This window comes from Natator depressus, chromosome 4 (assembly GCF_965152275.1).
Source record: "Natator depressus isolate rNatDep1 chromosome 4, rNatDep2.hap1, whole genome shotgun sequence".
Taxonomy (NCBI): domain Eukaryota; kingdom Metazoa; phylum Chordata; order Testudines; family Cheloniidae; genus Natator; species Natator depressus.
The window spans coordinates 94170373-94191191 of record NC_134237.1 but is presented as its reverse complement, the minus strand read 5'-3'; the positions used below and the strand labels follow the sequence as shown (position 1 = coordinate 94191191).

General features: G+C 40.6%; 1 long non-coding RNA gene across 1 annotated transcript in view; it reads left to right on the top strand.

Annotated features, from left to right (window-relative positions):
- The first annotated feature begins 461 nt into the window (after positions 1 to 461).
- Positions 462 to 20819, top strand: part of LOC141986694 (uncharacterized) — a 114586-nt gene continuing 94228 nt past the window's right edge. The window contains exons 1-2 of the long non-coding RNA XR_012639346.1: positions 462 to 504; positions 3926 to 3991. This is a non-coding gene — a long non-coding RNA (uncharacterized LOC141986694). The remainder of the gene's footprint in view (positions 505 to 3925; positions 3992 to 20819) is intronic.

Genomic DNA, 20819 nt, shown 5'->3' with positions numbered 1-20819 from the left:
GTTTTAGTGTAGACTAAACCTTAAGGAGAAGAAGTAGATAAACAGGTTTAAATACTTTTTAGAAATGTTAATCCTTTCCTGTGTGGGTCACACAGGCCTTGCCTGAGGCATAATTACTAGAAAAATCAGATTATTTTAAGACTAACTGGTTGTGTGCAAATTTTACATTTAATTTTCTCCCTTCATGATCACACAAATATTTGCGTGTGTGTATGCAGGGTCCTAATTGCAAAGCATGCTGTTGGAGCTATATCTGGTTCATTGAATTGTTTTTGTATCAGAGTTCTGGCAAGCTGTTTTGTATGTTCAGTCACTGTCAGTTAAAAAACAAACATCACATAGCTAGGAAAATCTTGGTCCCTGAGAGGCAAGGCCAAATAACTGCATGTTTGCAGTTTTGCTATCAGAATGGGAGGATGGGATAAGAAGTGAATGTATAGTGAGAACAGAAGAGGTTTTTGGATGGCTGACCTTGGTTTTGAGCACCTCTGACACCTTTAACACGTAAGTTTTATTGTTGTTATGACTAAAAATATTTTGATATGAGATGAGTAGTTTTGCTGAAAACAGGAGAATTGGTGACCCAGTAGGGATTACTATGATGACCTACTAGTAGTCACTATAGGTTATTTGCTTTGTTTGAAGTTAGCTATAAAAGATCAGGCAAAAGAATTTGCTTTGGGAGCAGTCTGAGAAAATTTTCTTTGGGCCAGAATCTGGCATCTGAACTTTCCTGCAGTCAAACAGAAGCCTGGAGCCCCCTGAAGCCTGGCTGCTGGTCCCTCAGAACCATTTCAGACTCTTTAGATAACTATAAATATTTTGAAATTCTCTAACCCTACCGCGGCAGCATGCATGCATGCGCGTGCATATGCCTGAGAGCTAATAAAAAAGTAGTTTTAGGCAAAAGCACTTTTGCTTGTGTCAAGGTTCCTCCCCCACTCTGAACTCTAGGGTACAGATGTGGGGACCTGCATGAAAAACCTCCTGAGCTTATCTTTACCAGCTTAGGTCAAAACTTCCCCAAGGTACAAAATATTCCACCCTTTGTCCTTGGATTGGCCGCTACCACCACCAAACAAATACTGGTTACTGGGGAAGAGCTGTTTGGACACGTCTTTCCCCCCAAAATACTTCCCAAAACCTTGCACCCCACTTCCTGGACAAGGTTTGGTAAAAAGCCTCACCAATTTGCCTAGGTGACTACAGACCCAGACTCTTGGATCTTAAGAACAATGAACAATCCTCCCAACACTTGCACCCCCCCTTTCCTGGGAAATGTTGGATAAAAAGCCTCACCAATTTGCATAGGTGACCACAGACCCAAACCTTTGGATCTGAGAACAATGAAAAAGCATTCAGTTTTCTTACAAGAAGACTTTTAATAAAAATAGAAGTAAATAGAGATAAAGAAATCCCCCCTGTAAAATCAGGATGGTAGATACCTTACAGGGTAATTAGATTCAAAACATAGAGAACCCCTCTAGGCAAAACCTTAAGTTACAAAAAAGATACACAGACAGAAATAGTTATTCTATTCAGCACAATTCTTTTCTCAGCCATTTAAAGAAATCATAATCTAACACGTACCTAGCTAGATTACTTACTAAAAGTTCTAAGACTCCATTCCTGGTCTATCCCTGGCAAAGACAGAATATAGATAGACACACAGACCCTTTGTTTCTCTCCCTCCTCCCAGCTTTTGAAAGTATCTTGTCTCCTCATTAGTCATTTTGGTCAGGTGCCAGCGAGGTTACCTTTAGCTTCTTAACCCTTTACAGGTGAGAGGATTTTTCCTCTGGCCAGGAGGGATTTTAAAGGGGTTTACCCTTCCCTTTATATTTATGACAGCTTGTGCCCAGCATTTATCATATGGATGAGTTGTGCCCCCATTGATTTAATCCAGGCACCTCCTGGAGAGAAACAGTGAAGTTATCATTGCTTTGAGTTCTGAAAACATGGGTAACAGAAGTATCCTACAATTGCATGGGACAGTTTCATTAATCTTCTCTATCCCAACAATCTACAGTCCACTCTTTTGCAAATGGAAGCCACCTCACCTTTGCAAACGGCAACAGCTCGAGTCAGTGTTAGCCCATTCTTTTCAGATCACTGATCTGTAAGCAGAGTATCAGACAGCTTCCTGGTTTGTAATGAAGAGCAGACCGATCAAGCCTTTTGCAAAGCGAGCTGCTTCCTGACAATGTGCAGAGTGGCCACATTTCAGGGGGAGGGAGGCACTAGGGACTCTGGCATATGGTTACTTTGACTTGCGTCTGTGTACTGCAGCATGGACACCAGAGCCCTAGGTTCAAGCATGGATTAGAAAAGTCTTAACGTAGGGTTAAGTTACAACAGACACTCAAACCCAGGGTTTCCTAACATGGGTCAGATGACTCAAGTCCCACTAACCTTGGGCTTGCATTGTACTGTAGACGTACCCTTAGTGCCTGCTAGTGCTAATCAATGGCTTTTTACTTTTCATGCTTAATACTTTGTATTTTATTAAAGGTAAAAAACAACATTATTGAGATTATTAAAACACCAAAATTGTGTTAAACACAATGGACATAATTTTAATACAATTTTAAAAGTCAAAGTTGTTTTTTTCCTCTTTAATACAGTGTGAAGTGAACATCAGCATTATTCCCTTCATTCCCTGTATCTCTATATCAGTGATATTGAAGTTCAGAATATCATTTCCATTTATCTGAATGCCTGGTTGTCCAAAAATTTTGGATATCCCCCAGGCTGTGTGTCTGTGTGTGTGTGGGATGGTTAGGAGGGAATTATCCTACTTTTTTAGCAATAATTACATAATTTTTGCTCCGAAAAAAGTTAAATCTAATCATACATACAGGAAACCTGTTTTACAGCAGGTAGTCAAAGGCACTGATGAAGTAAATTGCTTAATGATAATGGTCCACTAATATACGCAGAACACAACTCTATTGAAAAATGTGATGAATTCATAGATTAGGAAATTGTCTAATAAGAGTGGTCCCTTCTTTGCATTTTACTCTACATGATAATACTATATAATATATAAGTACTGATATACTACCACATTATTGTTGCCCTTCCTCAGTTTATATAAAATGAGGATTCTTGGCCTTAAAATATTCTGTAGCCCAAACTTGATGAGATGTCTGATTGCAATTGTTTTACACCTTTAGCCTAATTTTAATCTAATTAAGCAATTGTGATCAAAGTGCAGGACATCTCCTGATGGTCCTTGACCAAACAGGAGAAGTTGATGGTCCTCTGTTCAGTGGCCATTAATCTCCAGAAAATGTCCATACCAAAGCTATTTGCTTTTATAAGACATGTCACAGGGGCCCTGCGTGTTGAGCTGGGTCATCCCCGTTGGCCCCGTATGGGGTTGGTACACCCTGTCACCAGGACTCCCTGTTAAGCCGGTGATTGAGGGCAAGCTGGTTCCAGTCTCCTGATGGGATCACATAAATGAATAGTCTCTAATTTTGTTAGTCTCTAAGGTGCCACAAGTCCTCCTTTTCTTTTTGCGGATACAGACTAAGACGGCCGCTACTCTGAAACTTCTCTTTCTAAGTGATCTTTAGTGCAGATTGACAACACTGAAGACTGAAGCCCTCTTTTCATCCAGAGAAGAAGTTTAGTGTAATAGGTTCTCCTTTTTAAGCCCAAGAACCTAGACATGGCTAGTAGTGCCATTGTTTCATACTCTGTATCACCATGTGCACTAAATACTAGATATCTGCAACTAAAATAACACTAGACCTGTTGCTGAATGTATGCGTGGATTTACTTTCTCAAGACAGTACACCAGGTTAATTCATTTTTATGAGCTTTTATCACCCCCAAAATTCTGTCATTGTCTTAAAGCTTTAGCAAATCAAAACATACATTTTTATTCTGTTTTTGTTTAGTCTGGTCTATTTTTCAGCTCCTCCAGAAAACACCAATGCAGTAAAATCAGGCACCTCTAGCAAAGGACAGATCCGCTTATCAGGTAATGTACTGTCTGCTGTTAGCTAATGTCATATTTCTAGAAAGTTTTGTACTTATGCCAGGTTGTATAACTATGAACTGTATTCCCAGAATGCCTTGTACTCATTCTGTGCTTTATAGCGGAGATTTATTAGTAGGTAAACTATGTATAACCCCTGTTCCTTGTACACGTAGGAATGGTCAGAGTCAAGATGTATGTTCTGTTAAGGCTTGCCAAATATGAACAGCGTGCCAGGCATGATTGGTACAGTATGCTAGGGATAATTGTGGCATATGTGTTTGTACCCTGAAAAACAGGTATGAAACTAGATAAGAAAAGAAGAGTAAGGTCTGTAATTATACAGTAGTATTTGGGGGATTTTCTATCTGTTGTAAACAAGGGGGTAGAAATATGAGCAGAACTGAGATCATACTTTGGAACAGATTAAAACTGCCACAAGACAGTTGTCTGGATTTGGTAATGTATTTACCTTTCCATATTGTGCTGATCTATCTTTGATTAATAAACTGATAGAGCTGTCCTCTGACATGTTATCAATAAAAAAAAATTGAACCCTCAGCACTGAATATGATCTGTCCCATCAGATGGAATGGATAGCTTAATCTACTGTTTGCGGTACATGATTGCTCATTTAAGTTCCATAGTTCTACTTCTGCTTCTTGACTGGGTGATTGAAACTGGATGATTTTAAACAGAATATGAAAAGCAAATGACTGGAGAATAAAAATGCCCTTGTTATCACATACTTGCCTTTGTCTGCTTATGATAGTAAGAATAGCCACTTTTCTGATATTCATGCAAAAAATATCATTCCATCAGTGTTTGTGAATTGCCAGTGAAAAAAGACATGGTCAAAGCCAACAAATTCAGAATTCAAATTAATGTTCAGAAGCACTGCTTTGAAATGCTCAGCCTTAACTGGCATCTTTTAGCAGACATGGAGATTAGAATATCCTTTACACCTACATTTGGTCCCTTCAGTTTAGGGTTAAAATACATCAGTGGAACAGTGTAGGAAAGCTTGCACTGTTGGTGCAGTAACATTAGCCCAATTATTATCCTTATGTGGCTGTAAAATTGTCAGGTTGATGTATCTGCAAAAAAAGGATGAAACCCAGAAAGATATTTGAATGTTCAGTCTGATTTCCATGAGGTCTGAAATATTGTCTCATACTGAATTAGGAACAATATCATACTTAGAGATGAAAAAGACCTATTAATAGTATACGCTTCGGCTGAATGGATCTGTGGGCAGATTTCACTTTAACATTCACCTTACTGGTTTTTTTTTTTTAAACCTACTTTTATTCTCCTGGGTGAAACGATTTCAGATAAAGTTATGGTAATCAATGCAAAAGTAAAGTAGGTACTAGATCAAACTCTAGGCTTTTATAGTCTGATTCCTTAATGGAAATTACCACAGCCCAAAAACTTTCTTTTAAAAAAACCCACCATAGACAAAAGAAAATGAAATTAAGTATAGCACAAAACCTTTATCTAATATGTTAGGTATTTGTGTGTATTTTTCTTTGGCTTCCTGCATTCTTCTGTTCAATTTATAAAAATAGATGTTTAAATTCATCTCATTAGTTTTACAATTGAAAGCAGAGTGCTTTGTTGGGACTATTACAAACCATTTTGGAAGCTTAGGAAGGGAGTTGCTTTGAACTGTCTCTGCTTGAATCTACAAAGAAAAGGCATCATGGATGGATCTTTTAAGTGGGAAAAGGGCAATTATGATGTCTTTTCCAGCGACTGTATATTTAATAGAATACTCTTCAATAAACAGAGCACCAAACTTGAAATATGTATTTCATTACACCTGTGGAACAGTATATAGTAGGTTCATAACATCAACAAAGTAAGATGCATTTCAGAATGGAAATAGACATAATGGTGGTGTTCATTTTGAAACTATAGCGTTTCCCACAAAATAGAAATTCTGGTTCCTGACCAACTCTAGCTGTACTACTGTAAACTCTGTGAAGCACCTTGCTGGGATGAGCCCCGAGTAAAATGCTCAGGATCTGACAATAAATGTGTCTGCAGCACAATGAGTTACTCCAGGGTTAATCTTGGGGAGGCACAAGCCACTATGGAAGAATAAATCCTAAATTCAAGATGCCCAACCTAGTCATAGCTGGGAAAGATCAATTTGAAAATAATTTAGGAGGCAAAAATACATAGTGCTGAAATTCTGACTGAGAAATAAAGGCTCTGATTTTCTTTTCAGAACCTTGAGACTGGAAAAAAAATTTCACTGTTCAAAAAAAATACGAATAAAGTGCTTTCAGTAAACTTGAATATAAACTAACAGTCTATACCAGCACGTACCTCTTAGTTTCCCTGGGAAATTATGACTAGCGCTGACTCACATCAGCTGACAGAGGCTGGATCATTTTTTCTCCCAATAATATGAAATCCAGAGTGTGTAACTATAACTTAGCTGCATTCAGGTAACTCAATTACATACACGTGACAGATTCAAAATTGCATCACAGTATATTAAATTTGCATGAATTGTTTAGGTTTGTAATTAACATGTAAGAAAATATCTACATTGCAGCACAAAAACTGTATCAATGAACAATTAACTGGTTATAACTTTCTTAAATGTCCTAGTTACATACCTAAACATCTTCAGAATGTTAATATACAAATAAGAATTTAATTATATGGGCGTTACTTATGACTAGAAATGGGCCAAAGACTTGTGCTTTTGGATCTTGATCAGAATCTGAACTTCCCCCAACCAGATCCAGTGTTCAAATCTGGGTCTCTATGTATTGGATGCTATTGGTCTGGTTTTGGTTGAAAATTCAGTCGGAAATAGATCAAGCCTTTTAGAAAGACTTTGTGTATGTTAGATAATATGTACCAAATCATAGATGTATGTACACACAACAGATGACAGGTGGGAGTTGAGGGGGGAAAAAAAAAATCAAACTCTGAATCTTCAGTACTGAGATCTCTATCATCTCAGATAAAGAAAAATGTCTTTATCTGCAAGTTATAAACTGTGCTAATCACAGGAACTAGCACAAGAGGGAAACATGATTATACATTCTAAGCCAGTGTATTATTTTTATATAGATATAGATATAAACCCAGCTGTTTTCTTCGCATGGCCGTGTTGCCATACCATGCCAGTGAATATTAACTAAGCAAATGGAAAGTTCATGTTTGACAATTTGGCCTAGGAAAATGCTGCCTTATTATAAAAATCTATTAATTAAATTCTCACAGATTTAGACCCGGTGCCACTCCATATTATAGGCAGCCAGCTACCATTGTGAGGGGTATAGTAGAAATAATTAGAGATAAATAAAGTAAATAGATTGGAATTATATACAATCATTTTCATAGGTAGGTCAGAATTTGATCATATGAATACTGTCTGTACTTGATAGGGAATATGCTAGATGTATTACGGATGTGACACATTGGCATGTTGATGAGAGACAGCTCTCTTAATGAAAGCAAGGAGATGTGGGAAGAGGAATTTTAAATAAATCTGTCGTAGGTACTACCTGCTTCTCAAACAAAATTTGACTAGCTGAAATGAGAGAGAAAAAATGATCCAGCAGGGTTGGCTCTTGAGAGAGTGATTCTAGATGGAGGGCTGACAGGAAAAGTCCAAGCACTTACAAGCATAAACAGTCATTGAGATTATAGAGATGAAATTGCCACATACGATGGGATTCTAGACAAAGCAAAATGTATCATAACATTGCATGATAAGAGGTCAGAAATGCTAAGCACAACCCATTGTGCCTATTTGGATACTGAGAAGTGTAAAAATAGAAGATGTCCTCTTCTGGCTGCTACCAATGAAAGAAAGGTATCCAAGTGTGAAGTCATCAGTAAATACAGGAAACAGAGTGCAAACAAATCACTGAAACTATATGAGATTCCTGATTACCTTTGTTTCAAAGTGGGCATGAGTCTATTTAAATTAAATGGGAAAGATTACCTTTTATCGTAGACTATTGCTTTTCTTTTTCTTTTTTTTAAACCAAGCTGTTGCATTGATAGCACTGTAATAACACACGATAAATCACAATTTGCTTGCTTGTGATTCTAGAGGAGCTAATAACAGATAATGGCCAATAATTCAGGAGTTACTTATTTTAGCAATTCTCTTTGACATTAGTTCAAGTGCACCACATCAAGGCCTTACTGTGCACCCTCAAATGGGCTAATGGAAAAGTTAGTACAAATAGCAAAGGACTTGACTATAAACACTCAGGCAGATTCAAAGGATCAGTAACTTAGCATTCTTAAAATATTGAACCAGAGTTCACAATACTTCATTAGGTTCAATAATTGAGAGACTTATTTGTAGATGACAAAAACCTTGGTGCCAGCATCGAGCAAGTTTCTTGAGCCAAGGCCAATTAACTGTAAAGTAGTTACAAAAGTTTATGCCCTCTGACAGAATTATCTCTCTAGTAGCTACTGCTACACTTGGTGTTCTCATTTCCTTCCTAACTAAGAATTTTTCACCTCACAGGTATTTCATATTTCAGGCTGGTGTGAGCATGCTGATAGACAAACCAAGTTCTTTTCTAGAACATATGTATTTTTAAAGCAAGATGGTTTTATGTGTGCAAGTGTAAATAAGAAAACAGATTAACCCATAAGACCAGGCTGTGCATAGGAACACAGGAACAGATGCAGGGAATCTCCCATCTTATTCACCTCACACAAGGGACAGCTGCAGCTGTAGATCCTGTGCTCACCTCTTAATGCCTTCTGGGTTCCTACCCATCCCAAAGTGCTGGCAAAAAAAGTACCCACCATCCCCCTCAACCAACAGACTTCCAAGAAGAAGCATTCTGAAACTTCTAGAGGGGTATACAGATAGTTGACTCCCTGTGCAAGAGTAAGAGCCATTGCATCTCTTCCTGAATTCCCTGCCCCAAAGTGCTCATATTCTGTGGTGATGAGAGCCAAATAAGTACTTTGATAGATTTCTATCTAGGTTTCTTCAAATCTGTGTGTGTGCCAGGTTCTCTCAAGCAATCTGTTTTGGGCTTCGTTACCTTGTCTTTTACAAAATTCTGGTTCATCTAAAGCACTGCTGCATCAAAAGCTCAACCTAGTTCTTCTCTCCCCTGTAACTCATCCTTCTAGTGACCTGGCCTCTCTCCATTCCTAGAAACAGTGTGTCAGATTGTTGGATGCAGTTTCCTATGGCATTGCCAGCCGCTTTTCATTATGATATTTTATCTATAATGCACAGTTGAGAGATTTTGTGGCTACTAGTTACACTTAAATACAATCTATGGGGCAAAATCTGATGTCACTTACACCAGAGTTAAATCAGAATGACTGCTAAATCAATGAAGTTACCCAGGGTCTAACTGGTGGAGGTGAGATCAGATTCAGCCCCTTAATGTTAGAGGTGACCTCTGCCATGCATAAATACTGTGAAAATCTGCAGCCCACAAGCAATTTGATTTTCTGTCTGCAAATTAATACAGAGACTGCCGTATCCATTAGGCAGCCATTTTTACTATTTGTCTTTTTAAAAGATTATTGTAGAGGGCAGAGAAAATATTTTAAACAACAAAATAAAAACTGAACTAAGGTTCCAATGTTAACAAATTAAGTTTGAAAATAAGGGATGATTCAGATGAGTATTTGGGTAATCTGTGTAAGTTTGGAGCCTTTTGATAGCAAAGAATCTGCTGATGGCAGTTTCCATCTCATTAATCTGAGATCCCCTGGAGGGAGAGAATCTGTGGTGCTTGGAATGTGTCAGACACAACTAGATGTGCCATTTGTTTGTCTTGTGAAAAAGCAAAATTAATCTGAGGTTGACTGTTGCTTTGTGCCTATATCCTACTTCCTCCCACCCTGCAGCCAAGCAGCTACTGCAATCCTGTCAGTATGAGAGAGACAAAAGTCTGCCGCGTATAGGGTGTGATGATGCTTTGTCTCTGCGCAGATACACGTGTGGAGGGACTGGAGGGGCGAAGCAGGGAAGAGGGCACAAAGGAGTAGAGATAAGTCACAATCATAGTACCTGAAGAGACTACTCTTACTACCCCCATGGTGCAAACTAACCTAGGAAGAGACACAGCCTTTTCCCTTCCCTCCCTTCTCCTACCCTCCCCTCTCCCCCATACAGACCAATACAGTCAGCTCGACATGCTGGAGAAGCATCATCACTCCCAGTGTGGGCCTATGTGTAAATCACATACACTAGCTTAGGTGTCACTCAAAAACACACTGGAGATGCTGGCCCTTGAAGCCACTGGGACACAGGAGTGCTCAGCACCATTGAATATAAAGCCATTTATATAATTGTCTAAATATGGATTTAGGTGCCTAATTTTAGGCACCCAGATTTAAAAATATTGGCCTGAATATTGAGCTCTTTGTCACATTGGCTACTATCTCTTGTCTGTTGATTCCCCTCCCCCAACCCCCTGTGCCAAAAAACAGCTTGTCTAAAACCATCAGGAGCCATGAAAATGCTCCATGCTTGTTACTTTGTAGCTCAAATGAGAGCTGCAGTGTGTTGTTTAACAAGAAATCCTATGCTAGCACACAAGTCCCTGCAAACTCTTAAGCTAACTTATTAATGTATTAGGTTCATGATGAAGGGCAAGTCTCACAAATTCTGCTCAAATGTATACCACGGAGACTCAGTTCAAACTGCTCTGAGAATGAGAACAATGCATCATGATCTTGTTCTAAATGTGATTTTTTTTTCTTAAAATATTTCTGGTGTGGTTAAAGCAAAGCTTGAGAGATTCAGGGAGAAAGAAAATCCAGAATGTGTTGAGTCACAAAATTGTATTTTTGTGCATTGTTTTCCATGAATATGAACTAGAGCAAGGAGTATGAGCAGGGCCTTGGAGCAGAGCCCGGAGCTGGAGCAGCTCTGGAGCAGTGGAGCTGAAGGTTTTTGCCTGGAGCTGGAGCAGAGCCAGAGTACAACTCCAAAGCCTTGAGTATGAGGAATAACCAGGAAGAACTGGAAACATTAGTACATACGCTAAATTATGACAATATATAGAGAGGGGTATAACTAGTTCAGGAAGGACAGGCAGAGTAAAAAGGGAGGAGGTGTTGCATTATACATCAAGAATATATACATTTGTTCTGAGGTCCAGGAGGAGGAGGAGGGAGGCAGACCAGTTGAGAGTCTCTGGCTAAAGACCTCTGGGTAAAAAGATAGGAGTGACATCATGGTAGGAGGTCTATTATAGACCACCAAATCAGGAAGAGGAGGTAGATGACGTATTTCAGAAATATCCAAACCACAAGACCTAGTAGTAATGGAGGACTTTAACTACCCAGACATCTGTTGGAGAATATGTCAAAAAACAAAATTTCCAATAAGTTCTTCAAATGTATTAGGGACAACTTTTGGTTCCAGAAAGTACAGGAAGTAGACCAGCAGGGAGGAATTAGTAACAAATCTGAAGACGGAAGGCAATTTGGCTAAAAGTTATCATGAAATGATAGATGCAATGATTCTAAGGAGCAGCAGAATAAGGACAATGGACTTCAAAAATACAGACTTTAATAAACTCAGAACTGGTAAGGTCCCATGGGGGAAAAAATCTAAAGTTCAGCAGTGGTAGCATTTTCTCAATGAGACAGTATTAAAGGCACAAATACAACCTATCCCAATGAGAAGGGAAGATAGTAAGAGGCCAATAGGTCTCCATCAGGATTGCTTTAATGACCTAAAAATCCAAAAGGAATCCTACAAAAAGTGGAAACTTGGTCAAATTGCTAAAGAGGAACACAAAAGAATAGCCCAAGCATCCAGGAAAAAGACATAAAAGGCAATAAGAAGAGTGTTTTAAATACATTAGGAGCAAGAGAAAGTGTAGGTCCTCTACTTATTGGGGAAGGAGAGCTATTAACAGATGACATCAAGAAATCTGAGATGTTTAATGCCTATTTTGCTTCAGTGTTCAATAAAAAGATTAATTGTGACCGGCTACTCAACACAATTAATATTAACAACCAGTGAAATAGAATGCAAGCCAAAACAGGAAAAGAACAGGTTAAATAATATTTAGATAAATTAGATATATTCAAGTCAGCAGGACTGATGAAATTCATCCTACGGTACTTAAGGAACAAGCTGAAGCAATCTCAGAAATGTTAGCAATTATCTTTGAGAACTCCCGGAGGACAGGTGAGGTGCCAGAGGACTGGAGAAGGGCAAACATAGCATGTATCTTTAAAAAGAGGAACTAAGAGGACCCAGGGAATTATAGACCAGTCAGCTTAACTTTGATAGTTGAAAAGATACTGGGATCAATTATTAAACAATCAATTCGTAACCACCTAGAAGATAACAGGATTATAAGGAATAGCCAGCATGGATTTGTCAAGAACAAATCATGACAAGCCAACCTAATTTTCTTCTTTGACAGAGTTACTGGCCTAGTGAATAGGGGGATGCCACAGACGTGATAGGTCTTGATTTTTAGTAAAGCTTTTGACACAGTCCCACATGACATTCTCACAACTAGAGAAATGTGGTCTAGATGGAATTACTATAAGGTGGTTGCAAGACCATACTTAAAGAGTAGTTACCAGTGATTAGTTGTTAAACTGGGAAGGTGTATCTAGCGGGGTGCCACAGAGGATCAGTCCTGGGTCTGGCACTATTCAATACTTTAAGTAATGACTTGGATAATGGCATGAAAAGTATATTTATAAAATTTGCAGATGACACCAAGCTGGGAAGGGTTGGAAGGCACTTTGGAGGACAGGATTCAAATTCAAAATGACCGTGACAAATTGGAGAATTGGTATGAAATCAACAAGCTGAAATTGGACAAAGAAAAAAGTGCAAAGTACAGTACTTCACTTTGGAAAGAAAAATCAAATGCACAAGTACAAAAGTACTGTGGAGAAAGATGTGAGGGCTATTAGCAGAACACACATTGAATATGAGTCAACAATGTGATGCAGCTGCAAAAAAGATTAATATCATTCTGGGATGTTTAATGGGAGTATCACATGTAACATACTGTAGTGAGGTGGACTGGTCCTCCTCAGACACAGAGGAACAGGGTGGCTCCACCCCCGCATGGGCGGAGCCCTACAATTTGGCTCCACCCCCCAGAAGCCAAGGGGCAGGACCAGACGTATAAAGGCGGGACCCGGAAGCTCAGTAGGGGCCTAGCCACTGTAAGGGACAGATATGTCCTCTGAGCACTCGTGCTGGGAGGTGGCAGCAGACCCTCAGAGTGCAGATGACTGGCCTGGACCATCTGGACCCCTGGATGAGCTGGCCCCACAGGAAAAAGACAAATAGCCTAGGCCACCCGGACCCCGGGACGACCCAACCCTGCAGGGGACAGACGGCTGGCCTGGACCGCTGGCTGGCCCAACCCTGGCAGAGCTTCTGCTGGCAACTGAAGATCCCGCCCATCACTTTACCACACTGGACCAGCAAGTACCCTTGGAGGGGGAGTGTGGAAGTGGCCCAGGAGAAGCATACCCCTGTCTGGCTGCAATGCTGGCAGAGGGTGAGTCAGCGTGTTGCAGCTTGGATCCCTGCTGACGCGGTGGCAGATGCCTCCGCCACCCTTAGGGCCCTAGGCCAGGACGCACTGGAGTGGGAAGGCCTGCATCCTCTCAAGTGGTAGGTGGCAGTCTCCCCCTCCCTCAGGCTAGCTGAAGGAAAGCCTGAGTTAAGTGACTTTGTTTCCCACCCTGCTGTGAACCAGAGCCTGGGCTAGCCTAGGCTAATCAACTGTTTGCAGCTCAGCCTGGGTGCAGGCCTAAGCCCTCTGACTCTCTACTGGCCCACCCTGATCAAGGGCCTGGGCTAACTGACTGTCTGCAGCCCAGCCTGAGTACAGGCCTGAGCCCAAAACTCTTTGCTGCCCCGCCCCTACCATCACCCCACCGATTTCCCCACGTCAAGCTCACGACATATACGGGAGGTAATGGTCACACTCCACTCAGCACTAGTGGGGCCTCAGCTGGAGTACTGTGTCCAGATCTGAGTACAGCACTTTAGGAAAAATGTGGACAAATTAGAGAAAGTCCAGTAGAGAGCAACAGAACCTGACCAACAAGGAAAGGTTATAAATCTGGGCACGTTTAGTCTTGAGAAAACTGATGCGGGGGGGAGGGCGAGGGGAACCTGATCATAGTCTTCAAATATGCAGAGGGCTGTTATAAAGAGGACTGTGATTAACTGAATAGGTTTCCAAGGGAGGTTGTGGAATCCTCATCACTGGAGGTTTTTAAAGACGCGTTGGACAAACACCTCATCAGGAATTATCTAGGTTTACTTTGTACTGCCACAGTGCAAGGATCTGAACTTGATGACTTCTCAAGGTCCCTTACAGCTGTACATTTCTGATTCCAAGAAAGGATGGTGAGGAGGGGGAAGAGAATGAACTTGGCCTAGAGCAGTTCTCTAGCTATTTTAGATGGATACGAAAAAACTGTTTTCAACAACTCCTGACCCACAAATATAACCAACTCCTGTCCATTCTGATGGCATCACAATGGATAGGGCTGGATTTAGGATTTTCAGGAGGGATGAAGAGATGGTTTTAGGGACACTCCCAAATGTAGCTTAATTAAAATTAAAAATGGGTTGATCTGGCACATCTACTCATTGCAGTAGAGGTAAAGCCCATCTGTTGCCGCAGATTCACAGTTGCCACATTAGAAAAAAAAATTTCCAATGGACTATTCTCAAGGTGTCCCTTGCCCTCAGTTCCATGATTATTTTCCTATACAAGGCTGAATCTCATGCTATTGAACTAATTTGTCTCCATCTAGAGGCGACACTGGATCCTCAGAGCAGCTGACTCAGATGCAGGCAGCCAGGTAGAGATGCCTTATGTCAGCCTCAGCCCTAGCAGGAGCAGTCAAGACAGCATCAATACCCAAAGATGCAAATTGGTTTTGGAGATTTAAGGGAAAGTGCAGTTGCACGGCAGAAAAGATCTGGGAGGCTATTCCCAACACAGAAAGGGCGAGGAAAGGGGTAGAGTAGCTTTAGACTATTGGACCGGCTGAGTAAAAAGGGATGTTGGGTTGGTAGAGTGCATGTCACAAGCAGGAGAAAAGAGAGCTGAAAATAGCCAGATACAGAACTGGGCAGGACCTAGAAGGGGAATTTAGGTAAAGAAATTGGAAGCTAATGTGCAAGTATTCAAAAAGGGTAGATGGGTGAAGGACATGTTGGATAAACTTGAAGGGTGCATTGTGAGACAGGGAAACCATAAAGAAGGAGGAAGCTGAGATGACATAGGCTTGAACCAGAGTGGTGGTTATAGGGATAGAAGGGAAAGAATGCATCTTAGACATTGTACAGAAGTAGAACCAGCAGGATTTAGCAATCTGGACATGAGTGGAACAGGAAAGAAGTAAAATGTAACACTCAGGCTTTGAGTTTGGATGACTGGGAATATTGTGTAATTAACCACAGTGACAGAATAGAGGAAGAGGAGAGATCTCCTGTTTTGTTTCATTTTCATTTGATATGTGTATAGGAACAATTGATAACACTATTAAAATTAAAGATTTATTTTATGCTGCTGTATCTAATATGTGGTAGTTATGTCTACATCACAGCATAACAACTACACAGCACCCTCTATTCCCAGTGAGCAAGGCAGGGATTATTCATTTTCATGTCTTGTATCACTCACAGCTGTCTGCTTTGATTGCAGAGAGTCAAATTACCCCATCCTACATTCACATTAAACCAAATTTGTTTGGGAAGCAGGATACATAAAGTGGATGTGTTAATAGCAGATAATTTTCTGTCTGAGTATGACTGAGGTCAAAATGGATACATTAGTTACACTGTGTGGTACTCTAGCACTATTGTACTTGTAGGTCCAAATTCTGCTTTTCACTTACACTCTGTCAAAGTCTGGGGTGGGAGTGCAGACAAGTTGTGTGGTTTGATTTTACTGTATCAGAATACCATACTACCTAATCATATTTTTCATACATTTTCCTTTTCAGTAACAGTATTTCCCGAGCCAAATGTTCAAAAATGTCTCTCACAATGGAAAACACATTAATCTTCTTCTTTATGATTTCTGATAAAGGCTAGCCAGCCACTGCTCTCGGCTCTACTCTCACGGGCTCTGCAGATTAGAGAACATTAACTAAAGTTTAGCAAAGAGTGGCATAATATTGTCGGTACTTTGCATCCCTGATGCTATGTCCAGAATCAGGCAAATAAAGTAAAAATTGGTGTCTGTTACTTAAGCTTTGGAGAAGAGTTATTGGCTGCAGAAATCTTCCCCCCCCTTGTCAAGCCTGATTCCCCACTCTGGCACTTAGAGTTCAGAAGGTGGGGGCCCGAATTCTAAAAATTAATACTGGCCATTCCAGGCTGGTATTAAACTCCCAAGGTTACAGCTTCTCTCTGACCTTGGATGGGTAGATGCTGCCACAACCCAAGTGCAAAAAAACCCTTTGGACCTAGGAAGGCGCACTTGGGAATTCCTTCCTGTGGGGTACCCTCAAGCCCTTTCACCCCACCCCTCCTCCAGGAAAGAGCTGAGAAAGAAAAAGGAAATCAGCTGTTGTCACTACCTAATTAAACATATGCACAAACCTCTTAGGACTCAAAAACTCAATCCTGTTCTTAAAAATGGTAAATTTTATTAACAAAAAGAAAAAGTACATCTGGAACATAGGCTATTGCTAGATTTTAAAAGAGCAAATATAATAATTAAGTATCAAGAATGGTTTTCTTGAGGTCCAGCTTAAAGGTTACAAGCAAAACAAAAGCAACTGGGGTTAGCAGAGAAGTCCACAAGCCATACAAATATAAAAAGAGAAACCTAATTGCATCTTTCTAGACATTTCCTGATCTACTTACATATCTGGGGTTTTAAATAAGTAGTTTCTAGGTATGATTTGATGATTTTTCATACGTGACTTAAAGCTTCTTACAGCATTGCTGCTCTGTGTCTCCTCTCTGGGAGAGCAACAGAGAGACAGACAAAGGGAAAGCTTTTTTTCCCCCCAATTTTAAAAAGTTCTAGCCCTCCCATTGGCTCTTATGATCAGGTGCTCTCTCCCTTCCTTTTACCTATGGGCTTTTTTTAACGCTTTACAGGTAAAGCAAGTAGAGAACAGCTACAAAATCCCTGTTAGTAGCTGGCTGGCTGGGTCTCCATAAAAGGGAGCTACCCCTCTTCCTGCCCCCCCCCCTTTCAATTATCACACCTCTCTAAAGCCTGGCCATTGCTGCATAACTAAATACAAATTCAAATATTTATGTACCACATGAACACAATTGTACAGTGCAGATAGCTTTAAGCATATGTTAGACTTCTCTGCGACCTTTAACATCCCATCAACAGCAGCTAAATTTAAAAAGTAAAGTCTATTTAACAAGTTAGGGCCTTTTAAAAAGCTTTGGGTTTGATAAAGACATTTTACTATTAGCAATATCTGAGCTTGATACACTTGAGGCAAAAGAGAAAAAGTTGAGTTTCCTGTGCTGCAGAAAGATGATAGGGGAAGGTTAATCTGTATCTAATACCATCATGCTGCAGTCTTGTGGACAGCCTGCAACCACTCTAAGATCTCTTGATAAGGCTATTGAACTACAATGACACTAGTCTCGGCCAAATTATCCTGCTCATTTTCTTGCTTGAAGAAACTGCAACATTCAGGAGTATTTGTGATGTGGCTGCCAAGCAATTAAAAGAGCACTGACATCAGTGCTACAGTCTAGACCTCTGATTGCAGGATATCACCTTTACCTTCAAGGATAATGGCCAACCATAACTCCCCAAACCACCCTCCCCCCACAATAATATGGAGCAAACGAAGACTGGATTCGGGTTACATCAGAAAAACAGCAAGACAGAGAAGACTTCCAGCAACAAAGAGATCCAATTTCTTGCCCATAGGCAACACATTCTCAACATGGCATGAAGTTACACTCTGAGAGTGCTTGTTGAACCTTCCAAGCTTAAATTTCAAATAATGGGTGTTTATCTTGAGGATCAATGTGACTCAAAGTGCGATGAGCCTTCTCGGTACTAACAAACCAGAGTAGATATATCTATTCTCCTTGTTCTTGGGATATCTCTGGGGCAGGAACCCTGCCCTCCTCTCCTGGGCACAGGACTAGATTCCTTGTGGGGCACAGACTGATTCTGGCTGCTGACCTAGCACCAATAGCAGAAAGGGGTAAAACACCCAGGCCGAGTTCCCTGGACTGAGGAACTGAGGACAGACCTAGCAACCCGTATCCTTCTGTGGGGGCAGCAGGTGTTGAATGGTCAACATTCATCAGCAGTTTCCATGTAGTGTTATCGGAGACTCCATGATATTGCTAAGTATCACTGTGAGAAAATGACTGCTGTAGTACTGCTCCTACAAGGACATGTTGATATTTCAAAATCTTATTTCGTCAAATGAAATTTTAACACACTGTTTTCAGACACTGTTCTTTTTCATTTTCTTTTGGACATTATTTCTCCCTTTCCATATGTATATTCAGTGCTGTTTTATTGGGGTGACTTCTCCATCCACAGGGCTGGCAAAATGAAGAAACAGATGTTTGATGTTAAAATGTTATTTGTTGCTTGAAGTTAAAAGGTTTGATTTTCCAGAGTACATCTTCCATGAAAGTCTGGTTAACGATACATACAAAAGGCACAGGGAAGGGGGCAGGATGAGAGAGGGTGTCAATCAATCATGTTGAATATGATGATGTAGTAATGCGCTTATGCTACTAATCAGATTCAGATTTTCTGTGCTTAATTATTGTTTATTGCAGTTGCTCAACCACCACAAAGTTTTTAATTAGTACTGCTGTATTAAAAATATCCCTATAGGAGTTGAGCTGTTTCACTTAAATGGAAGTTAGTGAAATGTGTTTTAAAGTCTAGTTTGAAATTTCCAACAATAGGAGTCTAATGTAAGAAGCTATAAAGTGGTCTCCCCATTCTGCCTGTCATAGTGGGGCTAAATTCTGGAAGGAGAGTCACTGTTGTGAGACCTGGAGTCGACAGGTATGGGAAACAGAAGCACTGGGAAAGATGCGGAGTACAAGACCTAGATTCTCAGCTGTGCCATCCATAGGAGGCAGTTGAGATGGGGGCACAAAACAGCCAGGCGTATCATGCTGATTCTGAAAGTTGTTCTATGCTTACGCCAACCTTGTCATGGATTAGAGCTGCCTTGGGGCTGCTCTATGTCCTCCAGGGGGCTGCCCACTATCTAAAGAATGTCAAAGTACAGTACTACTCTGTCCAGGCCTCCAACACGACCCTACGTGGGAAACAATGGAAGGGCTGATGTAGGAGACAGCAATGCTATCTATATGCCAAATGGGGTCTCTCCCACACCAAGAGAATCATCAGATGGGGAGTTCTGGTCTTTCTGGAGTCTCCCAGAACTCTCTGGGAGTTCTGGAGCTTTCTGGCCTCTGTGCCTCCAGCAAAGAAAAGGGACCAGAATAAGTTTACAGGGCTAGTTTCTGTAACGTAAGTGCACATGCTACTATATTTTTTAATGTGAAGGACACAGGAGAAGATTACAGTGTCTTACTGGTTTTGATATTTTGTTACATTTGTCATTCGTATACCTTCTGGGTCCATGGATTAGTTCCTAACTACGGTCCATATTGAGCCATCAGCTTTTTTATCATCCCTATTGATTTCAACAGAAAGTTCAGTTTAAAAACGGTTGGCATACTATTTACTTATTCAATTTTGTTTAAAGAAAAATGGAAGCCTCTCTCCTGTAGTTTGGGTGCCTCTCTCATGCTTTAAAAACCATACACTCCATCCAACACAATACAAAGGACTGCCCATTCATATCCACAAACCCCTACCTCCCAACCTTAGCTCCCCTCCTCAAGAACCTGAGAAAATAAACGGACTGTTTAGAGGGACTGGAAACCTAAATGCAGGTGCTGGCAGACCAAAAGAGGAGTGAGCTATGAAGAGGAGGCAGATTGCGTGCCCCCCTGCCCCCTCTCCCTGCCGCCCAGAGAACAACTTCCCAGCAGCTCCCTCTTGTTTATATTAATGAGACTCTAGCTCAAGCATTTCAGCTGCTCAACTGTAGCAGTCTGTCATGGGGAGAAAGGTGCTGTCTCAAGTAATCAGTTTCTAAGCCATTTTCAAGAATTATAGGTTAAAACCAACACCTGGAATTGCCCCTGGAAGCTCACTGGCATCCAGTGTAGATCCCAGAACACTGGTTATTGTGCTCACAAAGAGCAACTCCACAGCATTCTGCACTTGTTTCAGATTCTGAATGCACCCACGTAACAGCATTCTGATCACGAAGAGGCAAAGGCATGGATAATTGTGCACTTGAGAGAGGAAGGCCCACGAATATAAAATTTAGTGTTTGAGGTTCAAGTGTACCATGTGAGACACAAGGTCTAATGGTGTGAAGAAAGAAGTAGGGCTCTGTTCTGAGTTCAAATTCTGGCACTGGAATTCACTGACTCTCTCTTTAGCCATGTATAAACTACAAACTTTGTGGATGAAATCCTGGCCCCACTGAAGGAATTTTGCTGTCAATGGGGCTAAGATTTCACCCTTTGCCTCTATTTCTCACCTATAAAACAGGAAAAATACTTAAACTACTTAACAAAGGTGTGGATTAATTCATTCATTTTTGTAAAGCACTATGAAGATAATTAATGTATATTGTTGTCTGCTCTGTGTATTTAAGTATCCATGCACATGTAAAGTGAAAGAGCAAAACAGATCTTTCAGAACACTCATCTCAGCCAAATGTGAATAACTTTGTTAATTTTCTGACTTTTTCCAAAGAGTTAACATTTTCCCCCACAAGTGTGCTAATCTTTAGAGTATCTGAG